The sequence below is a fragment of the Wolffia australiana genome, chromosome 12, assembly GCF_029677425.1.
Source record: "Wolffia australiana isolate 7733 chromosome 12, ASM2967742v1".
In the NCBI taxonomy this organism is placed as follows: Eukaryota; Viridiplantae; Streptophyta; class Magnoliopsida; order Alismatales; family Araceae; genus Wolffia; species Wolffia australiana.
Genome location: NC_135846.1, coordinates 2,570,356 through 2,579,175, shown reverse-complemented (window position 1 = coordinate 2,579,175; position 8,820 = coordinate 2,570,356). Strand labels below are relative to the sequence as shown.

At 35.0% G+C, this 8,820-nt stretch overlaps 1 non-coding gene across 1 annotated transcript; it reads right to left on the bottom strand.

The window, feature by feature from the left end:
• Positions 1-8,348: 8,348 nt before the first annotated feature.
• On the bottom strand, positions 8,349-8,457 carry LOC144710782 (small nucleolar RNA R71). Its single transcript, XR_013583419.1, has one exon. It is a non-coding gene; the product is annotated as a small nucleolar RNA R71 (small nucleolar RNA).
• Between the last annotated feature and the right edge of the window lie 363 nt (positions 8,458-8,820).

Genomic DNA, 8,820 nt, shown 5'->3' with positions numbered 1-8,820 from the left:
TGATTACTCCCATTTCTTTTGAGTAATTTAAACTGGGTAAGAAAATTCACCCGTGTATGAGTTTCTCGATTTATGTAAATTGTTCTGGGTTATCATCTCTGTTTTTGTTGCATTAGATAATTACTCATTTCTTTGAGCAATTCAAACTGGGTAAGAAACTTCACCCTTGTATGAGTTTCTCGATTTTTGTAAAATGTTCTGGGTTATCATCTCTCTTTTTGGGGGGTAGGGGGATAAAAGCAGGATGTGTGGTCAATCTGTAAATGATGTGTACATGATTTTGTTTTTTTAATAGTATCAGGTGGGCCACCGGTTTTGGGTGGTCTGCCCTATTTTCTTAAAAAAAAAAAAAACTCTGTTTTTGTTGCATCAAATAATTACTCTTATTTCTTTCGATAAATCTAACTGGGAAACAAAATTCACCCGTTTATGAGTTCCTTGATTCATGTAAAATGTTCTGGGTTATCATTTCTGTTTTTGTTGCTTCAAATAATTACTCTTATTTCTTTGAGTAATTCAAACTGGGTGAAAAAATTCAGCCTTGTGTGACTTTCTCGTTTATTTGATTGTGCATCGATAAACATAATCAGGTTCTTCAATTAGGAAATAAATGTGGACAAAAGATAAAGTTTGCTTCATGATAACATCCTATTTTACCCATCCATTTCACTACATTAAACTTGATGCTTATATTTTTTTGTCTAAAGGGTGTGATAAGTATGCTTATCATGAACTTTCAGGATATCTCGCTCATATTTGATTTAAAAAGTGAAATTAGCCAAAAAGTTTGTTCGTGATATCATCGTTAAGTCTGCATGATGGTAACAAAATGAATTAAATTAGTGTACTGATCTCATTTCAATTTAAGATTTTGAGATATGATCCCAAAAAAAACACGGTTTTTTGTAACATGGTGTACTGGGTGTGCTCTAACTGAATACTGGCACATTAAAACACAAATAAATACAGTTACTGACCCATTCATTTCAATTTATGGTTAATAAGTCATATGTTTCAGTAATTAGTGTTGAAAACATTGAGTGCTATCTCATAATTATGCATTCATTTTTCTCCCCTAAATTTCGAGGTATCGTGTTGGATTAAGAAATATATAGAAGTTATCCCATGGATCACATCCTGGATGTCATTTATTTGTTGATTATGAAATTTATTATCGCCCATACTGTCATATTTTGAACGTATATTAGACAAGTGACTTAGGCTATGGGATTTACTTTCCATAATTTTTTTTCCCTCTTGGTGGACTTAAAAGGTAAATTCAGTAGAGATTTCAGAAAGCATAACTGTAATTTAATTACAAATGATAGTTACTTTGGGATATGTTTTTAGATAATTATACATTGACTTGAATCATAATCATACATTGACTATACTTAAAATACAGTTCAAAAAATTTCTCTTACTGGAAGAAATTAAATGAATATACACTAATTCAGCATGTAATAATAACATTTTATTTGTGTAGCGTACTCAATGGAATGAATTTAGTCAATATGATGGCCAAGTTTTCAGCTACACAAGGAAACATAGTGCACGTCCGTTTTTATGCATAAAACCTTTCATATCCCAAGTGTTGTGAAACTTATATGATTGGTCCATGCTTCATTGTGATTCCGTCGTAATTTACCTCCCCATTACCGCGAAACTTTTCATAAACCATGAGTGTAAGTGAGGATCATAATTTTTTTATTGTATTAAGTAATAATAATCATAGAAAAAATTCAGAATTGATAACATAAAACCCTAGTCTATGTTAGATGGTTCCAGGCTATAACAGTGATGGGATTTAAAGTAACAAAAATGAATTCAAGCTATGTAGGATAAATACACCCTAGGATTTATACAACATAGTTTCCATGGCTCATCTTCTAAGTAGTGTTCGTCTGTCCCAACCCCCATATTGGGTGACGATATCGGGATGGATGCTGAACCAGATATCGAAAATGGGCTTTCCGGTACCCGTCCATACCGATATCTTGATGTCGGATAACAATATAGGATCTTGGTTGCTACAGTACTGATATCGTATACTGTTATCCGTCCCGATATCAACATCCATCATCGTCTTGAAGGTTGGATGACAATATCAGATATCAACGTCAGATATCGATTTTTTTGATATCCAAATAATGAATTCAAAATATATTTCAAATAATTTCTTCTACATAACTAAGCTATTGTGAGACATAAATACTGTTTCTTTGAGTATTTTATAATTTTCTTGATTTTTTTAATTTATATTTCACTTTTAATATCATACTTAGTCTGGCCCAATATAAAATGGGCCAGATTGCTCAGCCCACGAAGCACATTATTTGCCCATATAACTAACAAGTTTCAAATTTGGTATAGTGCATGAATTTGTTTAACAATATTTTGACCACATGTATTTATACTACTGTAAACTTTATATTTCTTCCATACGGGACACTATTCCCCTATTTTTAAACTGATTACTGGATACTATTTTCAGTACAGATTTCGATATCTAATATTCAGATATCATATTTTGATATCAGATATCAGATTCGATATCCAATACCCGAATTCGCCACGTCCGAAGTCCTGTGATATCTGACCTGATATCTGATATCGGATGGATATTCAATATCTTCCTGATATCCGATATCATAAACCACCCCAATTTCTATCAAACGTGCAATCACATCTTCTAAGTACCGTATAGACAATGGCTCCTTAAAGACATCCAAAATCAAAATTTTGGACGTCTTTTGGGATGATTTTCTATTGCTTTCGAACTAAGGCACTCAGAACCTGACCTTGATACAACTGCTGGGTTTTGGTGCCTTGGTTCAATCATGGAAAACATGTTTTCCCATGGAGCGGAAGCGATTATTGACTCTAAATTGATCTTTAAAATGAATACATCACATGTACCTTTTGGGGAACTTGTTCTACCTTTTCCTTGTTCACTCTGAGACTGTTCTGAAGCTGTTCACGTGCCGGCGCTCTAAACGTAACCATGCAATCATGTTGCTCTTGGATCTCCACTCATTCTCCAACTCTTCTTGAAAATCTGGAAGATCTTATCACCATAAAGACTCTCTCCTTGGTTGAATGGATAAGGGATCAGAGTGGAAAATGTGGGGGGGGGCTCCCAATTCTTGTTGGCCTGGGTGCTTAAAATCGGAGCCCTTTTCCCTATTTATATTTCACTTCAGTTTTTCTCAAAGACCCTACAAAGTAAAATATATCCACCAATGCCCTTATGACCTTTTGCGTGTGACCCTCTAGGCCCATGTATCATTCTAGTGAATAACTTTAGTAGCCCCAATAATAATTATTGGCCAACCTTACTAATTAACTATATCAACATATAGATTAATTAACTAACAATCGCTGTAACACAATAGAAAGGTTATGACTCCAGCCCGTGGGGTGCCAAGATACCCCTCGTGCTCTAGAAGATACCAAGTAATGTTTGAACTCTCTCATGGAACCTTTACCTTCATCGGTTACTGTATATGTATAATCCATCATCCCTGCGAGACTCTCAAATGACTTAGGGTATGGTTTATCATCAAAACCTAATCCGTCATTCGATTAGTACTGATGGATAACAGGGATCATTGGAGAAAGCGTTATCTAATATCCTCAATACCCTGGCCAGGGATTTGCTGCATCGTCTTCCTTGAGTCAATCTCCTCTTATACCGAGGGTAGATGATCCCATATTGACCACTCAATCATCTTCGTGAGCTTCTTACTATATCCGAGCTATGACTTGTTTGAATGCCATGATGAGATGCCCATAAGTCATAGTCAAAATGTTGCCGTCCAATCACGAGACATCCTTGGTGTCTCAGGTCAATGGATCACTTATACAAACTTGACATGAATCAACCTGATTGATGTTTAGGAATAATTTATTCAGGTATTCTTTGGATCAATTCAGTGAACTCTTTCTCCAAAGAGCACCCAACATCTATCCTTAGTGTCGCCACACTAATAGCCAAAATATCAACTACACTTATCGTATAAGTATGATCAGTTAGTGCTGTTTTATCCAGATAATTTGATGTCCATCTCGACTATCCATCAAATAAGAATATTTAGAATACATGTTTAAGGATTATCAATCAATTTCTAATGCTATCATCTTAATTCACTATGTCATCATACACATTCATGGACTTCATTATAGACATCACAGTGGAATAATAATGAACTAATATTTTATTCAACACACTTAAAAAAAACATGGTGGTGTGATTTGACTTGACGGCCATGTATGAGACGGATCTCACCGTCCAATCTTCCTTAAGAAGATCAGATGGCTGAGGTCAGATCTACTCACTTAAAACGGTTCGATATGACATGGGCGTTGCGCTAGGCCAGCTCGAAGTTTGATCAAATTTATTCCTAGTTTTATTCAGATTGTGGGCTGTTGGGTGGTGCTATGTTTCATATCTCCTTGGTCTGGCCTGTGCAATCCTAGAACCTAAAGTGATAATCGTCAATCCCATATTGAAAAATTATGGACACTAAAACATGTATAAATGTCGAGAAGGAGTAAGAATTGAATCAAATAAACCGTTCCCCCTCCTCGCATGTGTGGGCCTTTGACTCTGACCTGCATGTGGGCTAAGATTGTTCCCATGTGGTTTGACCTTGCACTCTACTTCACGAGGCGCTTCCACTTGTGCGCTGGTGCTTGCCAGCTGTGTGCATGCTTGTGCACTCTGCGCTTGCCTTCTTGAAATGGGTTTGAGCGCCGCTGCACTAGAGGTGCTCCGTTGCTAGCACTCGTTAGAAACCAGAATTTTTATGTTGTTTCTTTTTTGATATCTCTGTTTTGATTTATTTTTTTTATAAATTTAACTTCAGCCTTGCAGAATATGTAATATCGTAATAGAGAGGGAAGAATTGAACTCCTATTTAATTGTATTTTTAATGGGAATTAATGGGCTTGTAAAATATGCAAAATTTTATGCTAGAAAACGTTGTTTTGACTCAATGCTCCTTTTAATGCATGAAATGAGAATCATATAAAAGTGAACATAACACAAACTATATAATGCCAAGATGTTTCTTAAAGTATGTATAATCTCATACGACATTTAGGGTTAATCAGCAAGTAGAATAATGGGTTAGTGGCTAGGGGAAGTAGGCCAAGCTGACCAGATGGAGAGGGTCATATATGCTAGATAATTATGCCTAGAGGACAGGATGTGACTGGATTGAACCGTAAAATCATGGAATATTTTTACATATGGTAGATAACTATGCCCGATGAAGAGGGTCATATACAATGAACTTGAGTTTCTCTTAGAATCAAACATAAATTTACTCAATCAAATACATTCATATACTAATCTTCAACCATATCACGCAAGGAAGGGTACCAAATCTGTGCTGAATTGAAGAAAAGTTGGTGGGACACTGATTGCCACAACCTAGCGTCATATTGTGATGTCCCCCTCACTTCTCCTCCAAGATGGGGCAGTTTCTTCTCTTCTTGAACCTTCTATGATTCCTTCCTGAGAGGTTTGAGAATATGAAACACATGCTCCACATTTTGAAAGAGTGTCCGTCATTACGTCTTCTTCTTGCGACGAGAGATGAACATTAGGCTTCTAAAAATTGATTTTAAAGTATGATATTAAAAAAAATTAGGTTGAAATTTCATTTTATGGGTGGTTTTAAGCTCATTCCAGAATATATATATATATATGAAATGCTAATTTATACCAAAATGAAGATAAGGTCAATAAAATGGTTCATGGAATGTCTCTAAGATATGTATGTTTCGATGGCTCAAAATAGGTTCATCGATGGTGGGAGTCATATATGCTAAGATTATTTTGCCTAGAGGACAGGATGTGGATGGGTTGACTCAGCTTAGACTGAGTCAATATATGTTTCAAATTGTGGGAGAATATGCCACGAAGGCAAAGAGGGCCCGTCTTGATCTATAAAGACTGCACTAGATTCGAATTGTCAAATTCTGATAGGTCAGTGAGATACTTATGTTTATGTTTTAGTGGCCCATCTACTTTTTCTCTTGTATGGAAATAAATTTTGTTTTATGTGGACATTTTTAAATATCAGTAACATGCCATTGTTGTGGTTTGTTTTCTTTAAGAAATTGATATTTCAAAGTTTCTTTTAAATGGAGTAGCACATGAACATTTTTGTGTAGTGGGAAAATTGAGCTTGAATTAAGATATCTGTGTCAGAATGGAAAATTGAAGGATCCAACCTGCATCTCCAAATTTTCTGATCAAACGAGGTTCATCTCCTAATATTAACTCAGTCAACATCAATTTTGCATTATATCTCAATTTCCATGTTAAGTTTTAACTTTTAAAGTCAACTTTATGAGGCTTCAATATTTTCTTTGAATTTTAGTGTGGTACATGTATTAAGAATAAGGTTGAGGAAACAATAAATCAGTGTCTAGCAGTAATTGGAGGCGAGACACATATGAAACTACAACCAGAGGCCAGCTACAGCCACACTTGTAGGCTAGCAGCAGCTGCCAGCCACAATTGGAGAACAAGACCAGTTTTAGCCATATCTTGAAACATCATTGTATGCTGAGGACTATCCCTGGCCATCACCTCGGTTGCTGATGAAGTTATTGCAGATGTAAATAGGCAAATCTCGGCCAGGAAGGTGTGAAAAAAAGTCTCAGATTGATCCCACATCGATAGTGAATAAGTAAAGCTCAACCCTATTTTATAAAACCGTCGTTTGGTTTCTCCTACTGAGTAGGATGGACTAAACTCTAAATGTCACATTTTACTTTGTTCCTTACTCTTCTGAAGTATTTCCAGTTGAGAGGGTGACAGCTTGTTCAACTTGAAGGAGAGACAATGAGTTAGTGAATGAAGAAAATGAGAGTCAGGGGCTTGCCTGAAGGAAGACGCCGTCTACTATTGGAGATTTGAAGCCGACGACAACCATCCAATATTGTGACAAAATTTGGTAAGTCAGCATCTAAATAACTCATATATTTCAAATTTTATGAGTTTAAATGCAAAAAATATACAGAGTGAGTTAAAACCAAAATTTTCATAAAAAACACAAGTTCTCTATAGGCTTTTTGTAGAACAGTTTGCTACTACGTCATTTTCCAATTATTTTTTGTTGTTTTTTCACATTTATTAAATTCACTAAAAATATGAACAATTACCTAAAATTTCAGATATAATGATTCAATAAAAATAATAGGATTGCATTATAAAATATAGATAAACACACACTTTGTCTGATTTATTCATTATTAGAAACATCTGATGTGCGTGCTTGAGTTTCTGCATTCTTGACTTTATTTTCTCTATCATAATAACCCTTCCTATCTCCAACAATTTAAATTTCTTGTACCTATCTGTATACTCTTAATTATTCTCATATTTGTCTGTATTACTGACTATAATCCCTTTGTTAATAATACTATCCCTTACTAATGCTAGTACTTATAACATCTGTTCTTTTCCTCTTCTAACTGTTTACTTTATGCTGTTTCTAAATGCTAGTACTGAGGAGATGACACTAATATCTGGTATAAAGGCCTAAGTGAGATTATAATCATAAAAATATTATTGGATCAAGGAAAAATGAATAACGACGATGAGTTAATGCATCCCTAATCTTTCCTCATCAAATTGGCACTATTGCCAGGGACTGGCATCTCCTAGAGAAGGTTTATTATATTGTTTATTTCATATTATCACTAATCATTCAGATGCCATTTTATTAATTTATTTTTCTGGATATTAATTGCTCTAATTTTGTTTTGAGAAACAAAAGAGAAAAATATATCCACATTGCTCATTAGGTGGAGAATCTAGGTGGCATAAGGAATAATCTCTTTCAGTGAAAAATTAATTCTAAAGAGTAGATATTGTTTTTGTCTATTTTTGTATCACTGCTGTCTAGAGACAAAAGTTTCCTTTTTATGTTGTTTCAAACTCTACACCATAGTTGTCTATGACGGAGAGTGAAGAAATACTGAGTAGATGTAACTATGTGGTTATTCAGCACCGATGCAACATGGACCTGTCACCACGCTCAATGATCCTATCCATGCAAGAGTGAACTTCATGATCGATGTTCATACATCATGACTGTTACCCATGTTTCTTGGAAAACCTTCTAAGGATCAGTATGGATCACTAGAAGATCTCTCATTATTCTACGAGATGAACAATTACTAGAGTATTCCTCTTGACATCATAAATATGCAACTCTGTCCATTCACATCAAGAGATCATGTTAATGAATGGTTCCAAAAGTCATTAGACTCATGGGATAAGACTGAGCGAGGAATCCTAAGGAAATTTTACCTTATTGGCACCACCAATGCTATGTGGAAATTAATTTTGGATTTTCAGCCAGATTTTGGAGAATCCTTCAACGATGCATGGGAAAGATGGAGAGGGTACACTCAATCATGTCCTCATCATGGTATCCCTAATCATGAGATCTTACATATTTTTTACGAAGGTATAAACCGTTCAGATGGACTGATGCTGGATGCAAGTAGGGGTGGAGGATTCATGAGAAAATATAATAATGTCACTTTTCAATTCATAGAGTTAAAGGGTGAAAGTACAGTTCATCATGCAACATTAACTGAAATAGGGTAGAACATCATTGATAATCTGTTTTAATCCATCGTTGGTACTTTTGAGTTTAATCAATAAAAATATAACCATTTACTCACTTAAGTAAGTTTTGCTACTGATGAGTATGTATTGTCTCCATAAGGAATGGTGATTAGGGTTTTAATGTTCATCAAATATTGATTACTGTGATGATATGAGATACGTAA